A 27,541-nucleotide genomic window follows, 5' to 3' on the forward strand; every position below is an offset into this window, starting at 1 on the left:
TCTCTCTCAAGTGGAAAAGCACATGGTGAACACAGTCAGGGTTCCTCTCTCATCTGGAAGGGCACATGGTGAACACAGCATCATCTGCTAGCTTCTTCTCCTGGCTTCTTGTTTCATGAAGCTCCCCGGGAGGCATTTTCCTTCTTCATCTCCAAGGGTCACTGGCTGGTGGACTCTGCTTCACGTGGCTATGTCATTCTTCTCTGCTCTCTCTGAATCTCCTTCATTCTCCAAAATGTTTCCTCTTTTATAGGACTCCAGAAAATTCTCAAGACCCACCCAAATGGGTGGAGACATGCCACTACTTAATCCAGTTTAACACTCTTGACTAAATCACATCATCCAGGGAGATGACCTGATTATAGTTTCAAACATACAGTATTGAGTAGGGGATGGGATTTTGATTAAAACATGTCTTTTCTAGGGGACATACATCCTTTCAGACCAGCACATATGGGTTATTCCATGTTTCTGTAGAACAGGTAGCTCAGCAAAGTTGGTTAAGAAAATTTCCAGGTGAACCTAACCTAAAGTTCATACCTTGCTTTAAATAGCAGAAGGATATGGGCCTATAAACGATCCAGGTAAAATTTCCCACATCTTCTGTCTCATAGGACAGGCTGCTTCCTCGGCATCTTTGCGCCGTGGCCGTGGGGGCAGCTCCAGCTTCACATCCCCCATGGTCCCAGTCGGGCGCTGGCGGCTGGGTGGGGGGCAGGTTACCCAGCCTGCCGCAGAGCTGGCAGGGGCGGTGCAGAGAGAACTGGCGGGCTGGCCACTAATGGGCAGTCTAAAGGATCCCAGTGCAAGGAGTGTGAGAAAGAGGAGGACTTGGCACCCTGCTGCTGCCACCTCCCACCCCCAGTGTCTGACGCCGTCGGAACTGGGTTTTTCCAAAAATTTTTGTTGAGGGGAGGAAGTAAAGAGCCGAGGGAAGGATATTAGCTCCAAGGGGACTATAAATCATAAAGGAAGCTAGAGGGGCTTTGGAGACAAGTCCCCTGCAGAGAAGTGTTAAGGTCTAGAAGGGATGGAGGGGCTCTTTTCTGGCTGGGAGCGGGCTGGGAGTTTGTCATCAGAGCTGCTGCCTGGACCCGTGGGCTCCACGTGGAAGAGTGGAGGGAGCTCCTGAGGGAGGCTCAGGGCACGGAGATGTCCGTCAGTCATTCGTCCCACAGAAGTGGGACACACACTCACAGGGAGCACGGGACGAGTGTCCACTCCCCGTGTGCGGAGGTGAGTGTCTACTCTCCATGCTTGGAGATGATGATCCAGTCCCCGAACATGGGGACAAGCGTCCACTCCGTGTGCTTGGGGACAACTGCCCACTCCCCATGCATGGAGATGAGTATTCCACTCTCCATGCATGGGGACGAGCATCCACTCCGTGTGCTTGGGGACAACTGTCCACTCCCCATGCATGGAGATGAGTGTTCCACTCTCCATACATGGGGACGAGCATCCATTCCTTGTGCTTGGGGACGACTGTCCACTCCCCATGCATGGAAATGAGTGTTCCACTCTCCGTGCATGGGGATGAGCGTCCACTCCCTGTGCTTGGGGACAACTGTCCACTCCCCATGCATGGAGATGAGTATTCCACTCTCCATGCATGGGGATGAGCATCCACTCCGTGTGCTTGGGGACAACTGTCCACTCCCCATGCATGGAGATGAGTGTTCCACTCTCCGTGCGTGGGGACGAACATCCACTCCCTGTGCTTGGGGACAACTGTCCACTCCCCATGCATGGAGATGAGTATTCCACTCTCCATACATGGGGACGAGCATCCATTCCTTGTGCTTGGGGACAACTGTCCACTCCCCATGCATGGAGATGAGTGTTCCACTCTCTGTGCATGGGGATGAGCGTCCACTCCCTGTGCTTGGGGACAACTGTCCACTCCCCATGCATGGAGATGAGTGTTCCACTCTCCGTGCACGGGGACGAGTGTCCACTCCCTGTGCTTGGGGACCAGCGTCCATTCCTCGAGCATGGGGACCAGTGTCCATTTCTCATGCCTGGGCTTCAGGATGTCTCAGGGCAGATCAGGCAATCCGTTTTCGAACCTGAACATGAAACTACTTGGGGGCTCAGGTGAGGGAGCCAGGATTCAATCCACATGGCAGGCTCTGCAGCCAGGCCTCTTGCTGGCCTTGGCCCCAAATGGGGCTCTCCAGTCTAAGCATCCCCAGGGACCTCTCGCCAAACTCAAACTCCCTTGGCTGGACTGTCAGTCCTGGGATGGGACTGGGGACTGGGGGCTGGAGGGATGGAGCCCTGGGCTCACTTCTGCTGCATATCTCAGGGCTTCTCCACACAGGGACCACCTCTTCTGTGGGCTCCACCTGACCTGGCAGCATCCAACCCTGTGAGCCCAGGTCCCAGCCAGCCCTCTGCCACCCCAAGAGCAGACAGCAGATCCCGTGGTGTGCTGGAACATTACTGCCTAATGGCCAAGTGAAAGAGGAGCCCTGCCTCTGGCCAGCTCACAGCTGGGTAGATTGAGCCCCCACTGTGAGCTCAGGCATGGTCGTGGGTGCCAGGGAGACAGCCCAGAACAGCACAAATATCCCTGCCCTCCAGGAGGTTCACATCCAGGGCAGAGACAGGCGCCAAGCAAACCAAAGGAACTCTACAGTAGTCCAGATAGTGACTTATGAGACTGTCTATCCTATGGGAGGCTCTGAGTGTCTGTCCCTCGGCCCCTGCCCAGGTGCTTCCAGTCTGGCTGTGTGTTTTTTTTTTTTTTTTTTTTTAAAGGAAAGACAGAGAGAAGGAAGGAAGGATAGAAGGAAGGAAGGAAGGAAGAAAGGGAAACATCTTTTAAACATTTTCTTGTTTTATTGTATTCTGTTTCTCCGTTTTTGGTACATGGGCTGGGGCCGGGAATCGAACCGAGGTCCTCCGGCATAGCAGGCAAGCACTTTGCCCGCTGAGCCACCGCGGCCCGCCCTGGCTGTGTGTTTTTGAGACAATTCCTTGATCTCTCTGAGCCTCCCTGTGGTCACCTCCATTTTGAAGGTGAGAACATCGGCTCCTTCCTGCCCCACTGGGCCAAGATGGCACCTTGCTTGGCTCCTCTTCCCTGCACTCATCACTTCCCAGCAGTCACCACACTGGATGCAGGGCAAGCTGGAGGCCCAAAGTAAAAATTTCCAAAGGATGCGACACACCTGCAACAGTGTTTGAGGGGAACCTGGGGGAAGAGCCATGCTTCATATCCCTGGGTTGGGTGGGAAGGGGCCTCAGATGCCTTGGAGGCTGCTGCAAGCTCACAGATCAGCTGGGGGCCTGTGAACGCTTGCGGGGCCCACCCTGACACCCAGTCCTGTCGGGCAGGCTGGGGCCCAGGGGCTGACATGAAGCACCCTCACAGGTGGCTCGTTCTCCTGGGGAACCTGAGGCCCAGGAGGAAAAGGTGTGCTCTTGTTGAGGGCTCAGCCCCCTGCCCAGGGCTCGCACGGAAACCCATGGTATGGGCTCCATTTTCTAAAGAGCAAGGAAGGAGGTGGCAGTCCTGAGCCGGGCCGGGCTCGCCGAGCCCCCGTCTGTTTTCCTTTCCAGAGCCCAGTGGCTTGGAGCCCGGGCAGCGGCCAACCTCCGGGGCCTGCTTCCACCCAAGAGGCACAGACTGGTTGTCAAAGTCATCAGGATGTGCAGTGAGCTCACAGGTCTGGGGCAGGGGGTGCTGCCACCTCCCTCCCGGGAAGAGCTGGGGAACTGGATTGATCTCCTTTCCTTACCTCAGTTTCCCCACAAAGCAAAGGCAGCTCTGCTAGAAGCCCTGGAGGTATGGGGTGTAAGGCTGTCGGGCAGGGCAGGAGACTTCTACCGCTTGCTAGTTTGGACAGACTTAAAGTCTCTGTGCCTCAGTTTCCTCATCTGCTAGATAGCCCTCATCTTCATCCTCATCATCACTGCACACACACGCACACACCCCTCCCCCACATTCACTGCCTCCATCAGCTTCTCCTTTGCCCAGTTAATGCCTCCTCTGCCCTCAGGCTAGCAACTTCCGCTTCATACTTGATCCCCTGCCCAGAACCCATTGGGTACCAAAGTCGCCCCCTCCACCTGCAGAAAGAGCGCCGGAATCTGCTCTTGCCTACCACCCCGGGCAGGCATGCCCCTGCCCTGCACCCCCCCGCCGACCCTTCCATCTCCTCGCCCTAGCCGCAGGGACTGTGAGCTCACTAAAGTCACTCCAGCTTTCACTGAGGGGTGTGAGCTAAGTCCTGCCAGTGGACCCCAAAGCCTTAGGTCACCTCCCCCTGCCCTCCATCCCCCCGCCCCGCGAGGGAGAGGAGCAGAGCCGCCATCACTCTGCTGCCGTGAGCCCACAGCCCAGGGCTCTCCCCTTCCTGCACCTGAAAGGCTCTTCCATGAATACTGTCACTTCCTTCAGCGGGGCACACACGGCTCACCTCCCAGAGGGCTCTCTCTCCATACCCGGTACCTGTGGACCCCTGCACCCAGCTTGTTCTGCCTTAGGAACGATAAGGCCAAGTCCCTGCCCCCATGTGCACTGCATAGGAGATGCACTAAATGGACCCCCTGGTGCGGCAGGCGGTGGGCTGTTGCCCGGAGTCCCACGGCACCAGGTTTGAGTCCTGGCCCAGCCCATTTCTAACAGGTGCCCCTGGACGTCACTGAGCTGAGCATTTTTGTTGCATTTCTACCCAAGATGCGTGGAAGGGGCCGATACCTGTCAGGAGCCAGGGAAGGTGGAGGAGTCTGGCATCCTCGACCCACGAGCTTTGAGACCTCCTGGGCAGACAACTGACTTTTCCTTAGAAAAACCCGGATAGTCAAGAAGACATGTATTTTCTCAAAACACCATATATGGTAGTGGCGCTCGTGTGCTAAGCCCAAGATGTTAGCCAGCATGCGTTGTTAATAAATGCTTGCTGACTGAATGAAAAATATGTCCGATATGTAGGTTTTGCCTAGGCATCTTTATGCTTTATAAGAAGGAGTTGGGAGGGGGATATCATGTTTTCTGTGTGAGCTATTATTACTGAATGCTTGCTGTCTGTGAGGTGTTATTCTAAGTGCTTTTTACAGATTTTCTCATTAGTCAATATGATAATATTTCAAAGAGGACGAGGCTCAGTTTTATTTGTAGTCATAGTACTTTTGGGAAATTTGTTACTTAGCTAGTGTCACATAAAAATAAACAGAGAAAAACAGTGCTGGCCAGCTTTTATTGGATAGGCAATATACATTTACATAGTTTAGGTACTAAGACGAAATACAAGTTGTCATAGAGACAGCTTTCTCTCTACCCACCCTGGTCTTTTCATCCCATCTTCATCCATCTCACTTTCTCCCTGTTCTTACAGATAAGGAGGAATCATAATCTTAAGTTTCTGATGCACGCACAAATCTGTATTCTGTATCCCTTTTCTTACACAAAAGTCAGCATTCTTGATTACTGTTCTGTATCTTGCTTTTCTCCCATTAACAGTAACCCCCAGAGATCTTTCCGTATTAGCATGACTTCTTGTTCTTTCTTTTTTTGGCATCAGCATAGTATTCTATTTTGGGGGGATAATAATATCAGAGTTTATTCAGTCTGTCATCAGTTAATAAATAATCTGGTTGTAATAGGAACAATTCATGCCACAATGAATATACACGTCATTTCATACATGTTGCAGGCTCACCTTTAGGATGAATGTGTGAAAGTGAAATTGCAAATGTACTTGTAATTTTCACAGAAGTTGCCCAGTTCACCTGTCTGGAGACTGACCTGTTGTGCCTCCCCACCCCCCACCAGTGCATGGAGAGTCCCCATGGTGACCCCATCAGAGCTTTATCAAGCTTTTGGGTTTTTACCAGTCCGCTTGCCCAGAGAGGGGAGCTCAAAGTAGCTTTGAACATGAACTTGAGCTTCTTTGCCCATGTTTAGTAATTACTCATGCTTCTTTATGTTCAGGAAATTGCCTCTTTATGTCTTTCCCCCATTTTTCTCCTGTGCTGTTGGTCATTTTAATGTCCTCTCTCTGTGATGCAAGTAAGAAGAGAGATTAAAAGCACAGACTCTGACTTGAGACTGCTCAGGTTCAAATTCCAGCTCACCTGACCCTTGAGAAGAAATAAGGGGATAATAATAAAAAGAAACAGGGAGGGACTTTGGAGAACAGAATGCCCCAGAAAAGCAGCCCACCCTGACCCCTTGCTGATGAACTGGCCACTGATGTTGAATAGTCAGCCGGATGCTGCCTGAGAGCACGGCTCAAAGTCAGGGGCCAAGCCAGAGAAGCCAGAGGCCCAGTTCCAGGCTGTCAGCAGGGAAGGGGGGGAGAGGCAGTCTCTTGGTTTCCTAGGGCTGCCCTAATGAAATACCATAAACTAGACACCTTAAAACAACAGAATTGCATTTCGTCACAGTTCTGGAAGCTAGAAGCCCCAAATTCAAGTGTCAGAAGGGCCATGCTCCCTCCTAAATCTGTAGGGGAGACGCCTTCCTTGCCTCTTCCAGCTTCCCATGTTTGTCAGCAGAAAGCCCTGGCACTCCTTGCCTTAGGAATGTGTGTCATGCCAGTCTCTGCTTCTTCCATCTTTGTCTGGTCTTCTGTCTGTCTGTCCCTGAGTCAAAAATTCCTCTTCTTAAAAGGACACCAGCCGTACTGGATAAGGCACCCCCTAATCTAGTTTGGCCTTATCTTAACTCATCACATCTTTTAAAGACTTTCTTTCCAAATAAAGTCACATTCACAGAGTTGGGGATTAGGGCTTGAACATGTCTTTTTTGGGGACCCAGGTCCACTCACAAAAGGCAGTATTTTCTACTTTTAACCAACATGGCTGAGGCAAAGGAGGAAGAGAAGAAAGAGGCCAACCCATGCCCTCAAGCCTACGCATATACCTTATTTCAGGAATTTTTTAAATACCTGTGTATTTAAAAATTTTTTTAAATACCTGTGTTAGCAGGGTTAAGGAAAGCCTTGTATCTCGAGATCAAGGGCTGGGAATCTATCCTGGAGGTGTTCCTAAGAGGTGGGTGGGCTTAGCCAAGTCCCCACTGACAACTGACAGCCAGGGCTTATGTCTGGTGGGGTGCCTGGGGCCACAAATGCTTTCTTGCCCACAAGCTTATCTGTCACGTGCCAGGACCCCAAGCTTCAGTGACATTGCACGTGCTGTTCTTTCTACCTGGAACATCTTCCTTGCTAACTTGTTTCCACTCAAAATGTTCATGTTCACACTCACTTCTTATCTTGTCCCTGCTTGGAGCTTTCCTAACCAGCCTTCTCCAGAACCCCATCCGCAATGTCAGCCCTGCTCACCTTGTGTCACTCTCTAAACACTTCTTGGGGAGCTCAGCACCACGGACAGCGCCCAGCAGTTGGTGCCTCTGGGGGCAGGTCCCAGGTGCCTGACCTAGGGGTACACCCCAGAGGTGAAGCTGCCCTAGTTCCAGAAGGTAGGCGAGCCCCTCCCACCCCCACCCTGTGGGGAAGCTGCTGAGCTCGGGCTTTGGAGTCACTTGGCCCCAAGATAGAGGTGCTGTCATGGCAGAGTGGCCAGAGCCAAGAGTTGTCTTCTTGGTTAACGCAGTGGACCCAAGAGGGCAGGAACTGGGGTGTGCTCCCTGGTAGCTCGTGGAAGCAATGGGGTTTGGATGGAGAGAGAGAGCTGTAGAAAAGGGGTGCCAGCAAGGTGGCTGGGCAGCAGGGGTGTTGGATGTGGCCCATGTAGCCAGGTTGGGGGTGGGGGGTCCTTGAGGAAAGGGCTGGGGACCAGCTTCCAGGTGAGTCCGGCCACAGAAGGCCGTGGCAGGGGATTAGGGAGTCAGAGGAGAACAGGGTTGAGGTATTTCTTCCCTGCTCTCTCCCTGGCTCAGTGTTACCCATTCCAACCCATTGGGGGTTCCTCCACCCTGGCTCCAGCTCTCTCTGCTCCCCCCAAGGCCACCCTGGGGCACAAGCCTACAGGTGCTCACAATTTCCCACTCACTGGTCCCTGGAAGATTCAAGACCCTAAAGGGTGCCCTTCCCCTCCCCTTGCCTATACAGATGGTCTCTGCATTAGCAGCTTGATTGGATCCGTCTGAGTGGACTTCCCTTTCGTGCTGGAGACACGAAAGGGAAGTCCTGACCTGAGCTTGAGACAGCCAAGGACTTTGGGTTTCACTCAAGTTCAAGAGGGAGCTGTAGCTTGTGTGCCCATCTCCTCTGTGTCTTCCAAGGGGGCAACTCTGTGGTTCCCCCAGTCCAGTTGGGGGGGGGGTAGGACTTGCTGGTCTGGAGGGAAGTGGGGAGAGTCATAGAGACCCTCCATCTACCTGGAGGGGTGACCCCGCTACTGCTTCTGGGAGGCACTGGCGAGTTCATCTGTGTGAGGATCCCTAGGACGGGGCCTCATCGCTAGTGACCCCGTAGCGCCGTTTGCTTCTATGACCTCTGAACTTGGTGGGAGATGGAATGTGCTGGCCACCGCCTGATGCTTTCAGACCCCCTGGCCCTGCTCCTGGGGGTGGGGGTGGGGGGTGACACATGTCTTAGTTTCCCAGGGCTGCAATCACAGAGCACCACAAACTGGGTGGTTCGAAACAACAGACAGTCCTGGAGGCAAGAAGTTCAGAGTCCGCAGTGGAGTAGCCTTCCTGGCCCATTCCTGGCGAGCTGCTGATGGTCTTGGGGCTTCAGTCTCAGCCTCCACCACCGGCTTCCCCTGTGCCCATGTCTGCCTCTCCTCGCCCGTTTTTATGGGGACTCCAGTTGTATTGGATTAAGGGCCCACCCTGCTCCAGGAGGGCCTCATTTTAACTTAATTCCATCTGAGATGAGTATTTCCCAAGAAGAGTGTACTCATGGGACTGGGCGAAGGACCTGAACGTGTCTTTGGGGGAATACACTCCAACCCATAACAACAGGCAGCTCCACTTCCCAGACTCCCTTGCTCTCTGGTTTGGAAAGTTTTCGCTAAGAGGAGGCAATGGCAGAAATCCGAAAGTACTTTGAAGTTCAAATTTTGAAAATCCATTTCCTAAGGGTGGGACGGGTTCCTGCTGGTCTCACCTCTGGTTCTTGCTGGTCTCGCCTCTGGCTGACTCCCAGTTCCTCTCACCTGTGACCAACATTCTTGAGTAAATTCCCTCTGTTCTCTTTTACTGGCCAGACTCCGTGAGCAGTGAAGCTCAGAGAAGTTCAGCAACTCACCCAAAGCCACAAAGCTGGTCAGGGAAACCAGAATGCCCAAGTTCAACCCTGACTCATGCCAGTGCCTGCCCAGGAGGACAGGGCAGGACGGAGTTAAGGCTGCAGCACGTGCAGAGGCATAGCACTGCGGAGAGTGGGGCAGGTGCAGACACCGAGATGAGGGGGCTGGGTGAGGTGGCCACTGCAATCTACAACCTGTTGGGGAGGCAGTGAAGAGGCTGTTGTATCTATTCAGGTGTGAGATGATGGGACCTGGGCCAGGCTTGTGTGGTGAAGAGCCGGTCAGCAGCCGTTTAGAGAGAGAGGCAGGGAAAGGGCCTGTGAGCCAGAGGGAACAGCATGTGCAAAGGCCCAGAGGTAGGAGAGTCAGCATGCTACATCTGGACAGCAGAGCCTGGGCAGCAGGGGTGGCCAGGGGCACAGGACTGCAGGAAGGTGTGTGGAGGGGGTAGAACAGCAGGGACCCCTGGGTGCTGGCCGAGCACCTCTGTTGCCCTGCTCAGGCAGCTCCTGCTTTTGTCTTCTTCTGGGTGCTCGCAGAGATGGCTCAGATCTCTTGGCTCAGTTCTAGGCACCAAGCAGGGCCATTCCCCTGCACCTGGGAACTCAGCCACCCCTCCTCCCACCGCTCTTTCAGATCTCGTTCACTGTGCCCATGAGAGGGGGTGGCAAAGAGTGGCCCTGAGTTCCCTGAATGGTTCCTAAGCTTTATGGTCAAGTGTGCCCCACTTACCCCTAACCTCTTGGTTCGATTTGAACCTCACTTGACTTCCTGCCCTCCTTTCCCTCCCTTCCAGGCTTCTTGCGCTCACTCTGTAGATGACTTTCCCAAAGCCCCACAGCATTGCTGTGTCTCACTAGCTGCAGGCTGGAATCTTTTTGAACCTTGTCACCTCCTCCAGGAAGCCTTCCTTGTCTGACCTGGGCAGTGTGCTTTGCGTTGCTTTCTCCCTTGACTCTGGTTGGCTGAGCCCCTGGGACGAGGAGTTAGCTGCACCTGCTTAGATTCAGCGTGTGTGGCCTGTAGCGGGTTCTTCCCCTCTCTGAGCCTTAGCTTACCCTTATGAGAAGTGGGGTGAAGCTTCCTCAGAGCCCCAGTATAGGCTGTGGCCCCCGCTCAGCCCCCTGCCCCCCAGAGAACGTCGTCCCTGTCGTTCACCGGACCTGCACCCAGCGAAAGTCGCAACCTCCCACTCCCCTCCTCCTGCCCCCACCCCCAGCTCAGGGCTCTAGAAAATCTGCTGAGTCAGGTTTGAGTGCAGGAGAGCCAGCCGGCCAGCATGTCTGGGTGGTGAGAGGCTATTTTGGGAAGGAGCCGGGAGGGAGTGCTTTGTTTTGTCTGTCCCTCGTGATTCCGAGAGGCGGCAGAGTCCTGCCTCTCTGCTTGGACACCCAGTGGGGTCTGAGCTGGGGGTGAGGGGACGGAGGGGTGGAGTGCGGTGCTTCATGAGACGGACTGCCGGATGTCGTGACAGCCATAAGACACACGGTTCTGCCCCTACCCGCCTTGTCACCCTCTCCTTGCTCCCAGGCAGTGTCTGAGAGAGAGCTGTGATGGGAGGAAAGGGGGAGTGGGGAACTGGGGAACTCAGGTCTTGACACATCTGGGTTTGATTCCCAGCCTTGCCACCCACATATCCACCCACCCATCCAATCACCGCCCACTTATCCATCCTCCCTTTTATCTACCCACCCAGTTATCTTCACACACCCCCATCCAACCCTGACGTCTACCCAGCCATCTATCCGTTTGTCCTTCCCTGTGTCCATCATCTATCACTTTTCTCAGCCATCCGCTCATCCATCTCCCCATCCACCCTTCCACCCACCCACCCACTCACCCATCTCTTCCTCTAACCGTCTATCTGTGCATCCATTTGTCCATTTGTCCATCTCATCCATTCTTTTGCCCAGTTCTGCAGGGGCTGGAAACCCTGTGCGGGTGTTGTACCTCACCTCACCCCAGGCTAGCACAGTAAAGAAGACGCGCTCCGCTGCACTCTGCCTTCCCCACTAGAGGTCATGATTAAACAAGTAACTAGGCATTTAGTGCTGGGTGTGTGTGTGTGTGTGTGTGTGTGTGTGTGTGTGTGTGTGTGTGCGAATCTTATGGTGTCCACAGACGCTTGGAAAAACTTGAACACGGTGCTGTGAAGGGAACTAAAGTGAAAACCTCTTAGAGGAGCCCCTGTTTCTGCTGGCATCCGGGAGTTTCTGTGACTCACTCGCTGTGGCCCCAGCTTGGCCAAGAACCTGTGGGAGACCCTGAGGGGAGAAGGGGCTTCTCCTGGGGACAGCAAGAAGGAGCTTGGTGACATGGTGGGTGCGAGGGGATGGAAATGACCTCAACAGGAAGTGGGGCAAGACAGCACAGGCTTGAGGGGTCTGGGCGCTGGGCCAGCTCTCTGCAGTCCCTGAGGTGGGCTTCTTGTTCAGAGGCTCTGTCTCTGTGACCAGAGGAGCCATTAGCCATCTAAAAAGGGGCTGGATGTGTGGCACTTGTGCCAGGGCCTCCCTGGGCTGTGTGCTCACAGAACTCAGATGCTGCTCAGCTATTCTTAGGCTACTCCAGGTCCCATGTAGAGTTTTCTTTTTTCCTTAAATAAAAGCATCCTGTTTTCCTTACTGAATGTGTTAAACCGGAAAGCCTTTTCCGGAGAGAATTTAGGTGATGAGATCTGGGGGTCAGGGTCCCAGGCTCGCGCTCATTTGCCGGGTGATCTTTGAGCCACTGCCTTGCCCGCTCTGGGCCTCTGCTTCCCCGTGGGTGGAAAGGAACATGGCGATTCGATCAGGCCCCTTGTGCTCAGAGGCTTCGGGGTTTGGGGTTTGGGGTTCCTGAGGATGCCAGCAGCAGACGGCAGAAACTGGCCAGGAGCTGAGCGGGCTGACGTGAGGGGTGGGCGGGCTGGGAAGTGAGCCCCTGGTCCCCTGGAAGCATGACCAGACAGGAGAGGATTTTTCTCGAGCTGATAATTCTGCCTTGTGTTTGCAGAGCAATTTATGGGTTTTCCTTCGTGCCAAACGTTTGGAAGCTTGAGTATCTATTCAACAAGTGCTTTCCTATGGTGGGCCAGCCGAACCAGAGCCAGGCCCAGGGGGGTGAGGAGAGGTGGGGGCTGCTCTGTCCCCCAGGGGCTCAGCCACACCCCAGAAATGTCTGGAGAGAACAAGAGGGCGGGATGGGTGTCTGGCTGGAGGAGGGGTCTGCGGTAGACCCTGGGAAGCATGGCCGGTGAGGTGGGCGGGAGGGGTCGCAGGGAGGGAGGGGCTCTGGCAGGGAGAGGCCCTGGGTCTTTTGGGAGGACTAAGATTCGAAGCAGATGCAGCCAAAGGAATCAAGCATTTCAGCCACTCTTTTTATTATGTTAAGATAAAGCCAAATGTGTGTAAAATGTGTTTATAACATTTTCTATTGCTGGCCGTATATTTGCAATATTGTATAATCAAATATAATTGTAAAGAGTGGTTTCTGCCACCTGGAAACCCGGTTTGAAATTGGAGGCCAACAGCACCAGGGATTTGGGGGTGTGTCATTCATCTCCCCACGCAGCGAGCACTGGTGAGCACTCTGAGGAGCCATGTGCTAGCGCAGGCCGGTGAACCTCCTGATCCTGCCCCGGGTGAGGGTGGGGGCAGCGCTTGTGCATAGTGTCAACTGAGTGCTGGGGTGGAAGGAGCACCCCTACGTGAAATATGTGGCAGGGGAGGGGGAGGACAACTCAGACGTGATGTACGGGAGAGAAGAGCACTCCTCCCTGATGCATGGGTTGGGGGAGGAGCCCCCTTCATGATGCATGGGGGGAGGAGCACCTCTACGTGATGCATGGGGAAGTCAACCCTAAGTGATGCACAGGGGGAGGACACCCTACGTGATGCACAGGAGAAGGAGCACCCTATGTGATACATGGGGGAAGGCGCACCCTACGTGATGCACAGAAGGAGCACCCTATGCGATGCGTGGGGGAAGGAGCACCCTACGTGATACACGGGGGGAGGGCAGCCCTATGTGATGCAAGGGGGAAGGAGCACCCCTACCTGATGCAAGGGGGGGCACCCGTACCCGATGCCCAGGGTCATCCTAGCACCCAGCGCCCTTGCAAGCAGCCACATCAGCATCTCCAGTTCCCAAGGGTTGAATCTTGACCCAGGAGAGAAGGTGAGGCCAGACGTCATGCTCCTGCCCCCATGTCTTCCAGCTCACAGGGACCCACCAGCCACTGCTGCCCTGGGACACAGTGTGGGGAGTCCCGGAACTTGCTGCTTGCCATGGGCTCTCCTAGATTCTGGCCGCTGACAGCGTTTGGCTTCCCTGACCTCGGTGTATTTATAGAGCCATAAAATACGAAATAATCATCACACAGCACTTTTTCTCCTGGAAGCCCTTTAGGGTCTTTATTTCCCCCACTTGCAGGGCAGAGAAAATAACCATTTCATCAACCTCTAGCTCCAGAATGAGGGTCTTGGAGGAGCTGCAGGATGGCAATCCCAGGAACCTTAGACAAGGCTCCGTCCCTGTTTTACAGGAAGGGGGTGCTGGCGCCAGGGCAGACCCAGGCCAGAGGCAGAGCAGGGGAGCCCAGGACTCTCGGGGAGCTCCCCTCGCCCCTTCAGCAGATAGAATCCTAAGCCCCTGGGACGCCCGAGGGGCCAGGTAGGAACACGCCGGGCAGCGCGGGTCTGGTTAGAGATGGCTCATTAGGGACAGCAGGCCAGGGCTGGGCTGGTTAGGCCAGGTTGGTCAGGACCGGGCGGGTCTGAGACTGTTGGGGCAGGAGAAACCCGGTCAGAGAAGTTGCATGAATTTCGATCATGTGGGCCTTATGGCCTGGGAAGAACTTGGTTGAAGACCCCTCAAGGCTCCTCATTTCACCCAGAATAAGACATAGGGGAGCAGACCCCACGTGAAGTTTAAATGGATTACTCTGGCTGCCATTTGAGAAAAAGGCTGTGGGGGGGAAAGGGAGAAATCATCTTCTGTTCAGAAGGGAAAAGCCTTAGGTAGCTCATTTCACCCCCTCAACAATTCTAGGAGCTTCTAGTAATTTCTCCATCCATCCAAACCTCCACCAGTTCTCACCTGAGGTACTGCAAGAGACTGCCTTGTACCTGGCACAGAGAACGGTTTTCTAAGGACTTGTTATAAATGTTAGCACAGCACCAAAGAAGCTGTGGATGGGCCGGTGTGGGTAGGGGCCTTTGCACATGCCGTTCCCTCTGCCTGGGGCGCTCTTCCCCCAGGTATCTGCCTGGCTTGCTCCTTTGCTACCTTCAGGGTGGTGAGAGTAGAGGTGCCCTCCGTGACTACCTACCCCTTCCCCTTTCTGCAGTGAAGACAGTTCCTGCCTGGCTTCATTCTAGTGGGGAGAGCCCATTTTTTTTTGACCATTTGCTTTTTTCTCTTCTGTATCCCCAGCACTTCGAACATGGTAGCTGCTCGCTAAAATATTCTTTTAATGAATGAATGAGTCAGAGAGGTTAAGTAATTTGCCCAGAGTCACACAGCTAATAAGTGATAGAGCTGGGATTAGAAGCCAGGCAGTGTGGCCTTAAAACAAGACCTCATTGCCTTGTCTTCTTTGCCTGATGAGGGGCTGGGCCTTGTGCTGCAGGTGCTGGGGAGCCATAGAAGAGTCTTGAGCAGGAGAGTGCCCCTGCCGGCACAGTCTGGTAGGAAAGCTTGCAGGGGGCGGGAGTGGGGGGGGGGCAGTCCTTAAAGCAGACAGGGAAATGCATCCCCAGGGGCGGGATGAAAATCTCAGCAATGTCAAGGACCCATCCAGGGGTGGAATGCACGTGGGATAGATTTTAGGAGGGCATTTGACCCAACCTGGTGACTCTGTTTTTGTCACATCCACTCTCCTTCGATCCTTACAAAGTCCACTTGCTCCCAACCCCCATAGCTAATGGTCCAAGCTCATCTCACCAGCCTCTGTGCCCCAGGCTTCAGCCTTTGCATAATTAAACACACACTTATGACACGCCACTCCAGCCGATTTTTCAGACCGCTTCTACTCTAAAATGCTGTCATTTTCCACCAGCTGAGTTACAGTGAAAAAGGATAATTTAACCGGCATCCATCCATCTTCAGTAGAAGGGAGCAATTCTGGCCCATCCTTAGTTGAAGGTCATGAAATATGGAGTGAGGGAGTGTTGGGAGGGGAGGCTGCGAGCACTCGGGATCTGGGAACACTTCCTGAAGGATAAATATTAGCTCAGTGATCTTGGATTTATTTATTTTTTTCTTGAGAGAGCGTTCACGGAAGTGAATCATGAAAATCAACGGAAATAATTTGCTTAGGCTTCCAGAGCTCTTTTTATGTTAAGATGATTATGCAGCCACAGGGGAAATGTAAGGTGGAGATAAAAATTGGAGAAAGCTGGAGGAGGAGGGCAACAAAATCTAGCCCAGCCCCCAGAATGAGTGCCGTCCTCCTGCCCGGACCTGTCTGAGGACAGATGTCACTTGACCAGCTTTGCTTAGCATTCTAGCTGACCCTCTCTGGGGCCCTGGAGAGCAGGGGCAATGGGATCACCTCTCTATGGGCCAGGAAACCCTTTTCCCCTGTTAGTTCCACTTGTGCCAGACTCTGAGTGCCAGCAGGTGTGTGCAATCAATAATTGACACCGGGTAAGTTCCTGAATTCTGTGCTGAGCTGGCAGCTGCCAGGGCAAACCCTGGGCCTGGTGGGGCCGGAGACCCATGGTGGCAGCGGCTTGTGCTTTGTACCTTCCATCCTGCTGGGTGATTTCCTCATTTATTATATTCAGTGCTCATTGTCAGTCCCCGCCCCTGTGCCTCCTTCCCTCCCGGTGGAAGACATAAGGTGTACCCAGGCAAGGAAGGCCCTGGTTCAGTTCACCAGCTAACCCAAATGTCCATAACTGTGCCTGACGAACAGTAGGTGCTCAGGTGATAGTTCTTTTTTTTTTTTTTTTAATATTTTTACTGAAGAATCTTCACACACATACGTTCCATACATGATGTACAATCAGTGGCCCACAATATCATCACATAGTTATCCATTCATCACCATGATCATTTTTAGAATATTTGCATCACTCCAGAAAAAGAAATAAAAGAAAACTCTCATACATCCCATACCCGTTTTCCCTCCCTCTCATTGACCACTAGTATTTCCATCTACCCAATTTATTTTACCTCTTATCCCCCCCATTATTTATTTTTTATCCGTATTTGTTTTATTCACCTATCCATACCCTGGATAAAAGGAGCATCAGACACAAGGTTTTCACAATCCCACAGTCAGATTGTACAAGATTTATCATTGCATAGTCATCTTCAAGAATCAAAGCTACTGGAACACAGCTCAACAGTTTCAAGTACTTCCCTCCTGCCACTCCAAATACACCATAAACTAAAAAGGTGATATCCATATAATGCGTAAGACTAACCTCCAGGATAACCTTTCGACTATGTTTGAAATCTCTCAGCCACTGAGACTTTATTTTGTCTCATTTTTCTCTTTCCTGCTTTGATCAAGAAGGGCTTCTCAATCCCATGATGCTGGGTCTCAGTTCATCCCTGGATTTCTGTCCCATGTTGCCAGGGAGGTTTACACCCCTGGAAGTCATGTCTCACCTAGAAGGGAGGGCAGTGGGTTCACCTGCCAAGGTGGCTGAGAAAGAGAGACCACATCTGAGCAACAAAAGAGGTTCTCTGGGGGTAACTCTCAGGTATAATTTTAAGTAGGCTTGGCCTGTCCTTTTTTGCAGGGATAAGTTTCATAGGGGCAAACCCCAAGATTGAGGGCTTTGCCTATTGATTTGGTTGTCCCCACACTTAGGAGAATATCAGGTGAAAGTTTTTAAATGGGTGAATGATGATAAAGATTCATGGTAGCTACTCTCTTGGCACCCCCCATGACCTCCCACGGGCTTCTGGCGTTGGGGAGTCCTGGGGCCCCCTTCAGACCTTGCCAGCCCCTGTCCCATCACCACTGCCTTCCCAGGCACTGTCCCCTGTGCCCGCTCCACCCTCCTGGGGCTGTGTTCAAGGCCCAGGCTCCCAAGCACTGCCCGTATGTCCCTGCTTGGGCCTTTGACCATCAGCCCTGCAGTGGCCCCTGCCCCCCACAGAGGGTGAGAGGGGGGACCCTTGTTTAGGGTCCCGTGCATGTGCTGCACAGCCTGCACTGCTGCTCTGTCCCTCAGTTTGGGGCCACCTTTATCCGTGAGAGCAGATAAAGATGGTGATCCTTTTTGGGGTGACCCCATCTGGCTGCTCATTGTAAACTAAGGGGTAGCAGTTGATGTTAAACCTATATTGTGTCACAGGCTTCTGGAGTCCATCTGCTGGAATTTCTGTTTCTCTTGGGGTATCTTATCATGATAGATTCAGGATTTCAAAAGGCTGGAAAGATAGCCGGAACTGTCACCCAAATTACACATGCGTGAGGTCAGCCTGCCAGTGTCCCCGGTGGCTTGACACTCAGGACATGCTGACGTTCTCGGGGACGCTGTTCATTTACTGTCAGGGGCTTGGGGTGGAAGGCTGGTTGGCTGCAGGGGACACGAGGTGCTTCAGGCTGACGCGTCCCCCCTATAAACATTTGCAGGCTGGTGGTGGCTGGTCCCAGGGGCCAGGCAGGGGAGGGGAGAGGCAGGGAGGCCAGGAGCCAGCCCATCTCGAGCTCCTGCTCTGTGCCTTCCATGGAGTTGGATGTCCTCAAGAATTCTATCTCAGCTGAGGGAGCAGAGTCTAGGGGTGGGGGTCAGCTCTCCCACCACCCCACTTTCCTCACCCTCCTGCCCTGAACCTGGAAGGCCGGGCCGTTTCCAGGTTTGGAGACAGGTGGGGGTAGGGGTAGGGGGCAAGCAACCTCCGTCCTGGATGGACCTGGCGCTCACTGGACCCAGCCTTCACAGGGCAAGGGAGTCATGTCCCCTCTTGTAGATGGGGCTGCTGGGCCCAGAGAGGTGAGTGGGGGCTTCTCTTAGCTGGGGCTCTCTCCCCTGCCTTGGCACTCCAGGCTCCAGGGACACTGTAGGCTGGCTCCCCATGCCACTCTTGGGGTCCCCTTGGAGTGTTTGGGAGGGGCCCCTGCTGGGAGGGCCCAGGGCCCATGGCTCCCAATCTGGGTTCTTACCTCTGAGACGATAAAAAGTGTACGTGGATCAGGCAGGGAAGTCACCTTGTGTTTGGGTCTGGCACCTGCCTGGGGCTGACCCCAGGAGGGACCTAGGAGCTATACAGACAAGTGGGGAGGGGTGGGGGGGGCAGGGAAGGCACAGAGCGATCAGAGACGGTGGAAGCTTCTGGACCATGGTGAAAGGGTGGTGGCTCCAGCAGAGGCCACGCCAGCGGGGAGATGACCCCGAGACCTGGGCTTCCCACCCGGCTCTGCTGCTGGTTGGCTTGAATAGATACTGCTGCAAGGCATGCTGGGATTTTGGCAGCCCAAGGGGAGGGCGTGGGAGTTGAGAGTGGGGGGCAGACCAAGTAGGTCTGTGCTACCTTCGGCCACCAAGGGGCTTCCTGAGACTCAGTTTCCTTACCTGTGGAAAGGTAAACCAGTCCTCACAATGCCTCTCTGCATTCCAGCCCGTGTGCTCCAGAGCCTATTCCGAACTGCGTCTGCCTGGAAAACCTGGCCCTGGGATACCGTCTAAACTGCGGGTTGTGAGCCATTAGCAGGTCACAAAATCAAGTTAGTGGGTCACAGCTAGAATATTAAAAAATGAAATAGAATAGGACGAAATCCAATAATAGGGCAGAAAAAAACAAGAGCCCTGCCATGAGGATAAATAGCATTCTGCGAGACTTCGGTTTCATATACATGCATGCTGGGACACACTGTTAAATTTATTTCCTACTCGGGGTCAGTACAAAAAATTGACCAAGAATGGCGGCTTTCAGATTGCCTGGTTTGAATCTCCATGCTGCTGGCACTGGTTCCTCATCAGGCCGGTCGGGTCCTGGACAGGGCTTACGCTCCTGGCCACAGGAAGCCCCACGGGTGGGCTTACACCGTTGGAATTTATCGTCTCACAGGCTTGGAGACCAGAACTTGGAATCAAGGCGTCGTCCAGGCCATGCTTTGTCCCCCAGTTCGGCAGCATTCTGGTGCCGGCCCGGTGCAATGCTTGGGCTGGCCTCTCTGCCTCTGTCACACGGCAGTGCCCCTGCTGTCCTCCCGTGGCTTTCTCCTGCTGTGTTTGAATTCCTTCTGCTCATCAAGGACCCCGTCATGTGGCTGAAGCCTGCCCTCATTCAGTCGAACCCCACCTGAATGGGGTCCCAGAAGGGGTCTATTCATAGATGCGGACCAGGCCCCTGGGATTTCATCTTCAAAAGACCGTCTGCACACTGGGCCCACGTCCACAGGTGCGCCAAGGTGGAGGGCGTGCCTGTGCTGGGGTCCGTGATTCTGTCTGCCACGGGTTCTGATTTGTGGGAAGCTTTAGCAGGGGCCCGGTGCTTTGTAATCACTCGGTAATGAAGTCTGGGGGAGGAGTTATGGGCAGAGGTCCTGAGCAGAGGCTCGGAGAGACCCTGTGCATCTCGGGGCCACCTGCGGGGCGGTAGGACCAGAGCCGTGGGGAAAAGGGGCAGGGGCCTGCCCAGGAGATGGCTGCCAGGGACATCTCCTCCCCTGCCTTTCCGCCCTCATGGCCACCACAGCTTTCTCCCAGGCAAAGCCCCAGCTCATCCCCCATGGTGGACCAGACATTGCCTGTCTCTGCCCAGCCTTTGAGGCCCCTACCAGATGCTCCCTTTTGAGGAAGCCCTCCCAGGTGCCCTTGCCCACCCCTAGCCCTGAACCCTCTCCATCCTCAGAGTCCTCAAGGAGCGCAGGGCGTGGTCAAGGAGAGAAACCCAGAACTCAGGAACCCAGATGCCCTCCAGGCCCACATGCCCAGGGCAGACCTGCTCCTCCCCACCCCCCTTCCCAGGAGACTGAAGGATGTGATCCTGGAATCTCCTTAGGGAGGAGGAGGAACTGGCCTGGAAGTCCTACTGTCCTGCATACCTGGCTGGCACACCTGGACCCGGCTGGCACACCTGGACCCGGCTGGCACACCTGGACCAGGCTGGCACACCTGCAGAAAGTGCAAAGGCACTGAATGTGTTGGAAGCCGCCGTCTCCACCGCCCAAACCCAGGGACAGGGGGCAGGAGCTCCTGCGCCATCCCAGGGCCTTGTCAGGATTGGAGCAGGGGACTGTGAACAGGGTCCACAGCACTGTGAGTGCAGGAGGTTCCTGGAGGGGCTGGAGAGCTGCCGGAAAGAGCGGAGCTGGCTCCTGTCACGCCCACGATGAGGGGCTGAGCTGCTGTCATGGTGGCTCATGGGAACACAGGTTCAGGGCACAACAGAAACTTGCTGCAGATGATCCCTTTATTACCTGCTTAGAATAAAGAGACCAGAAAGAGCAAATGTCCTTGTCACACAGCATAGAGTCCCAGAGGGCAGGGGAAGAAGTCCCGTCATGGCCGGGCTCCCTGGGTGGCCAAAACTGCCCCAGGTCGGGGCCGAGGGATGGCAGCGCTGACACCCCCACTTTGCTGCCAAGAGGGACCCCCCCCCCATCCTGTTCCATTTGACAGGGAGCGCCCTGTCACTGAGGATTCCCACTCCAATAAGCATCTCAGTCTGCAGGTTCCTGATTGCAGGTTTAAGGTCTGGAGGTGAGAAGGAGGTGGGGTAGGTGAGGGCTGAAGGGAAACAGCTTCTCTGTGACACCCCCTGGGTAGGAGCAGGAGAGTAGCGCTGGGGGTTGGCGGCCAAAGAACGCGATGCCTTTTACCATGTTCCGAAAGGGGACACTTTGCTTCCCCCAGCTCAGTCCCCTCTATGAGGTCCCAACTCCCCCTTGGGAGGGGGGGACCCTTCCCCACCGGGGGCTTCACCCCGCGCCCTGGGCCTGGGGTGAGCCAGCCAGGCTAGGTCACTTAGAGAGCCTGGTTCATTTCACCCTCATCCCTGTCCCGATGAAGCAGGGACAACACTTTGGAACCCAAAAGGGCCACCATGTGGAATGATTTCTGAACAGCCTCAGCTCCCTGCTCCTCCAGTCCACTCCAGGGTTATTCTGTGCACAGCCCCCTGCACCATGCTGCTCAGCAGCGACGGCCCCCGCCTGCCACCCCCTGAGACAAGCTGGGCTGGGGCAGGCTCCCACGAGGACGAGGGACACTGGGTGAGGATGGGGGGCGGAGGGGGTCAGGAAGTGTGTGGAGGGAGAAGGCTGGTCCCACGGACACCAGCCTTGGTTTAAGTGTGGACAGAGCTGTGGGCAGAGCTCGGCTCGCACTCACCCCCAGGCCCCCCGACCAGCTCTGCACATCTGTGGGGTTGGGATGGGGGTGCTGGAGGAGATGGGGCAGAGGTGTGGGTGAAGGCAACTGAAGGCAGAGGTGGGAAGGGGAGCTCATTTCCTGGACGTGTCCCCAGGTGCAGAGAAGGCCCTTAGCGCGTAGAGCACCTCCTGAGTCTGAGGACCCACCCAGGCTGATGTTAGCAGAGCCCCACTAAGTAGCTGGTATAGCCCAAGTGCCACTTGTGGAATATTTCATTCAAGCCTTGGAACCACCCACTGCTGCAGGTACTGCGAATTCCCCATTTTATTTTACAGGAAACAGGCCCAGAGAGGTTAGGTAACTTGCGGAGAGCCACCCAGCTCAGTGGTGACTGGGATTCCCCCTGGGCAGCCTAGCATCCTGGTCCTTCGCACCGCCCTCCATGGCTGTTCCCTCCCCTCATGGCAGAAAAGCTTCCTGGGCTTCTACCCCTCCACCCCTGCACTAACCCCAGAAACCCTGAGCAGCTGGTAGAAGCACCTCCCTCTTTCATTGATGAGGTGAACCAGGTCCCTGAGGCAGTTGGCCGGACCCCTCTGCTGGTGGCATTGGGATCTGCCTGGGTTTTCTTCCTGGGGAGGGGCTATTGCAGGGAAGGATGCAGGAGGACCTTCTACCTGAGGGCTGCACGTGGGAGTGGAGGATGTGCAGGCATCACGCCCCAGCCAGGTGCAGAGCTCCAGGGTCCCGGGCTTGGCACCTTTGTTTCCAGCCTGAGTTGCCGCCTGCCTTCTCTGACTCACACTCTGACCTCTTACTGTGGCCTTCAGGTGCTCTTCATTTGAAAGCAATTCCATTTCTTCAGTTTCCCAAGAATGAGTGGAAGGAAGGCAGGGGCTTAGCATCCCCTAAAGAGTGATAGAAGTGGCAGTGGGACTCAGTGGTGGTGGGGGAGCTCAACTGCCAAGAGAAAGGAGCTTCTCTCCAAAGGGACCCTCATCACCACCTGTTTCGGTCTGCTCAAGCTGCCGGAATGCAATATAGCTGAGACGGATTGGCTTTTATAAGGGGGATTTATTAAGTTGCAAGTTTACAGTTCAAAGATCATGAAAATGTCCAATCTAAGGCATCCAGTGAAAGATACCTTGGCTCCAAAAGAAAGGCCTAATGGCATCCAGGATTTCTGTCATATGGGAAGGCACATGGCTGGCATCTGAGGTCCTTGCTCCCAGTTTATTGCTTTGTGCTTCTGATTCCAGTGGCTTCCTCTCAAGGTGTCTGTGGGCCTTTGCTTAGCTTCTCTGTATCAGTTTGCTCCAGGTTCTAGCTTTGCATCTCATGGGAAGGCACAAGGCGACTCCTGCTGGGCTCTGGTTTCTGACAGCTCTCCAGGCATTTGTGCGGCACTCCAACCATCTCCAAATGTCTACTTGTGACCTTCCTCCCTCCGTGAATTCTCTTAACAACTCCAGTAAACTAATCAAGATCCACTTTGAATGAGCAGAGACACATCTCCGTATAATCAAAACCTCACACCTGCATTGGGTGTGTCACATCTCCATGGAAACAACCTAGTCAAGAGGTCCCACCCTACAATTTTGGATCAAGATTAAAGGAACGTGCTGTCCCCAAGATTGGATTAGGATTGAAAGAACATGGCTTTTCTGGGATACATAGTAGTTTCAAACCAGCATACCCCCTATGCCAGCCTCTCAGGGCCCCTTCTCCTCACCTCTTCTGGGCAGAGCCCTGCTGAGAGGTGCCTGGGTTGTAATTTTGCAGGGATGACTTTGGCCACCAGGCTGGGCCAGGTGTGGAGTGATTTCCCTCCAAACACCCTGAGCAGATTGAGGGCATTTTGACGTTCACAGACACACTCACTTAGCAAAGCAGAGAGTTAGTTCAAAGCCCATAATGTTTCTAAAAGAGCCTCCTTCTCCCACTTTAACTCACAAAATGTTTTTAAAAACAAGCATTTCATTGCTTTTGAGCTCACTAAAACGGTTTATTTGACTGCAACAAATGAATTATTCTTTTAAAATTAATTTTACTGTTTTGAGGCTGTTCCCAATTTATTCTACCAGGGGTAAAAATCTGTCTTTGATCAAGCGCTTCTGGGCCCAGCTATGGCCCTCAATTTCTCTGGGGTTCTCCCCAGTTGTCTCTGAAGGAGCTGCTAAATTTGGGTGAGATTTAGTTTATTTCAGTTTTAGGTGGGGAAGGGCTGCCTCTGGGTGAGGAAAGGTGATTGTGTTTATAAGAGTATCTGAGAAGGGACACTTTGAAGTTCCTTCTCTGATCTAGTACCATCCTAAGTGAGTGGCTACCCAGCCCTGGCTAGCATACCCCCAGCTGTGGGGAGCTCACTACCTAACCAGGCTGGCCCTGGCTGGCCCCACCAGGAAGGAAAGGCCCTGGCTGCTGAGTTGAAACTGATGCCTGTATCTCAGAGCCTGGGAGAGGCGGCCTGCTCACAGAATGGCTGAGCCCTGTCAGCTCTATGGCTCATTCAGTGGCCCTTGGTGAGTGCTCATTTCCCTGCATCTGCAGACACAAATGGTGCTCACGGTCCTCCCCTCTGGGACCTTCCAAAGGCTCCTAGGTGAGGGGGCTGAGGAGGGAAGAGGGAGGGGTAGGAGGTACTGGGAATTTAGGTGGGTGGTGGACAGCTAGGGGCAGGCTGTGTGGTGGGTGTGGGCCAGGGGCAGGAACTGAGGACCCTGCCGTCTGGAGGACCGCAGTGTGTGCTGGCCTGTGCTTGGAGTGTTTGTACGCTCCTGTCATTGGGCTCCGCACCCCATCCTCCTGCAAAAGAAGAAAAGTCCCAATGCCCATTTCACAAAGGGCCCTGCTGTGGGCTTCCTAGTGAATGTTGAGCCCTGTGTGCTGACAGCTGGCTTTGAGCTGCAGGCTGGGGAAAGCCGGGTGACTTCTAGGCGGGCAGGAGTTGGAGAGGGAAGGGCCATGGGTGATGGTTGGACAGTCCCCTGGGTGGGCTGGGAACCCATAGACAGCAGCCCTCTCCCCTAAGAGCCCCCTCAGGGTGGGTCCCGGGTGCAGGCACGAATGAACTGGTCTTTCAGGCCAGCCCAGGCTTGGCGTCCTCACTGCAGCACCCACTGCAGCCCCCTGAGTGTGTGTCCCCGGGAACTCCGAAAGGCTGGTCAGGGCTCCCTAGGGAGAGAGGATGGAGAATGCTCCTTGTGGCCCTTACCGATAATATCGTCTAATCCTCTCTAAGAAACCAATACAACTGAAACACAGATATCGAAATATGTTTTCAAGTATGTGAATCAGTAGCATTTGTGCTTCTTGAGTAATGCGTCTGTAACAAGAACTAGCGGTGGGTCCAGTGACCACGATAATCTCAAAGTGATGAGGCGTGTGCGTGATATTTCAAAATGTCTCCAACTCAAAATACGTGGAATATGCCTCGTTTCTATTGGCAGGGAGTGACAGTTACCGCCGAGCCCTCTGTGTTTGTTGGCCACATGCATAGAGGAAGGAAAAGCTACATTTCAGCTACAGGGGGCTGACGATGAAGATGGCATTTGGTTCTTTTCCCATCCAAGTTCTCAGATCCCCAACTTCTGTCCACAGATCCCCAGGGGTTCGGGGCTTCATCTTGGAGGGTCCTTGACTGGCCCCGCAGGGCAGATGGGTGCAGACTCAAGACCGGGGCAGGCAGCACTGGTGAAAGTCCTGTGCTCTGGGCTAAGGGCTCTGATGCGGGTGAGCAGCTACTTTCTTGGAGAAAGGGGTGAAGGTGTGCAGGCGGGGGGACCAGCACCCACAAGGTTCTAGAGGCCTTAAGCAGCTGGGCTTATCCTGGGAACGGAAGACACGGTGTGGCAGGAGCTCGGTCTCCTGGGGGTGCGGTTAAGCGGGTGGTTTGGTGACCAGCTTGACGTTTGATGTGCCCAGGAGAGGGCTGCATCACAGGTGAGAAAGCCGTGTGCATTATCTCACTCAAGCTTCATCGTGACCTTCCTGGGCTTCACAGAGCTCAGCTTTGGAGGTATAGGGACCCCCAGTAGGTGTCCGCTGAAGTCAGTTTTACTATTCGTCTGAGGCTGGCGAGAATGCCAAGCTTGGCAGACCCCGTCACCTGAGCCTGGCCAGGGAGACCAGGGGCAGCCACTGAAGAGTCATGAGCCGGGAACTGATGAGGTGAGGTGTGCTGTGGCACTTTCACCCAGGCTGCCAGGAAGGAACTGGGGAGGAGGCTGGGCTGCCTGGTGGTGGCTGGAGTGGAGCCAGGAAAGATAGGGGACTGGCCTTCCACCCTCATAGGGCCACTTCTTCAGTTGCCATCTCTGTGGTGGGGCTGCAACAGGACCCTTACCTCCAACTTGCAGGTGCAGAAGCTGACCTTAGAGAGGTGGGTTTAAGGCTGTAAATGAAGGGGGGTGGGGCTGCCCTGTACTTACGCCGAGGCTGCCTCCCTCACGGGGCAGGAACCTGGATAGTGCCTGGGGGAGGACGGGCCGTGTGACCTGGCAGGCTCAGGGGCTATTTTGTTGAATGAATGAACAAATGCATGAATAAGTAGATGGCTTAGTATTAACATGTCACTTAGCAGGTACTCAGTACATGTAGAGATACTGAACGGAGAAATTTCAGAGGAAAGACAAGCCCCTGGCCTGGGATTAGTCTGGGAAGGCCCCCTGGAGGAAGTGGCACTTCTCCTAGGACATGAAAGATGAGTGGTAACTTGTGGTGTCTGGGTTCTAAAAGCTACAGGAGGTTAGCATGGAGAAGGGTGGGGAGTTATTTTGTGGTAGGGAAGGGGGCTCAGTCAATGTCGTCCTTCTACCCATCCATCCTTCCTTCCCCCATCCATCCATCTGTCCATCCACCCAGATTTTGCCCACCCATCCATCCATCTATCCATCCATCTTTCCTCCATCCATGTATTTCCTCACTCATGGTTTTAATTAGGGCGAATAACACTACCTGCTTTAACAGTGTAACAAATCTTAGTGGATTAACACCAATAGCAGTTTCTTTCTCACCCATGGGGGTGCTTCTGGTCGAGTGGCCTTCCCTGTGTCTCGTCCACCCATCAGACTTCAGGCCTGAGTTTCAGCACATCACATGCCGGTGCTGCCCTGGGCGGACGGAGGCACGGGGCTGCACCTCACTGCAAGGGAGGCTGGGAAATGCGGTCTGTGGTGCATTCAGGGGAAAGGTCATAGTGTTTGGTGAATATCCAGTTTCTGCCTCCCACAGCATGCACGCGTTCGTGCTTCCTCTTTCCCTTTGAATGAGTGAGTGGCTGGAGTAAAGAAGGTGGGCAGGAAGGAATGCCTATCAATCCGTCTGTCCATCCATCCATCCCACCATCCCTCCCTCCCTCCATCCATCCATCTGTCCATCCATGTGTTATACGTGATTTTTGCCACATGGTCTCTCCTGAGACCGTTCCTGAGCCGGATGGATCTCCGTATTCTTTGCCACCAGCTCACCTGCCCCTTGGCAGGCTATTGCCTTGGGAGATTTGGGGCCAGAATTCTCGGCTTGGAGTCCCAGCCTCCCCGCTTGCTCTGTAACTTGGGACAGATGGCTTAATCCTTACAACCAGCCTGTAAGGTCGTTTGGTGTATTATCCCGGCTTTGGTGATGGGGGGCTGTTCAGCACAGGCTCCGGAATACAGAGCACCCAGTAAATCCGGCCCTGAGGGTTATTAAACAGCCTCTCTGGCAATTTCCCATCTTCTGCGCGTGTTGGTTTCATTGAGCGTGTCCTCTCCTGCAGGCTCCTGCAGGCCGGGCATGCCTGAAGTCCTGACGTGTGGCATTGCACCTGGGAGGCACACAGCAGGTGCTCAGTAAATGTTCAGGCACAGCCAGCCTTGGAGAATCCTTCAAGTCCATCCAGCCAATAGGAATTTTAATACGTTTTCGAGAGCAGAAGACCTAGTAAGCCAGCACAGACATGAACCCATTACCTCTTTACCCAACCAGGGAAGAGGAGGGGCCCAAATTGTGACCCTGTGGCAATCGCAGGGGCCCTGATAAGTTAAGGGGTGTCCTTGGCGCTTGGTTGGACACGAAACAAAGGACCACGTGGATGTCAGCTCAGATTTGCCCCATAATAATGATAA

At 54.2% G+C, this 27,541-nt stretch overlaps 1 protein-coding gene across 1 annotated transcript in view; it reads left to right on the plus strand.

Moving 5' to 3' along the window:
• Window positions 1-27,541, plus strand: part of KCNK9 (potassium two pore domain channel subfamily K member 9) — a 99,752-nt gene that overhangs the window by 39,470 nt on the left and 32,741 nt on the right. The window lies entirely within an intron of this gene.

The sequence above is a fragment of the Tamandua tetradactyla genome, chromosome 6 (genome assembly GCF_023851605.1).
Source record: "Tamandua tetradactyla isolate mTamTet1 chromosome 6, mTamTet1.pri, whole genome shotgun sequence".
NCBI lineage: Eukaryota > Metazoa > Chordata > Mammalia > Pilosa > Myrmecophagidae > Tamandua > Tamandua tetradactyla.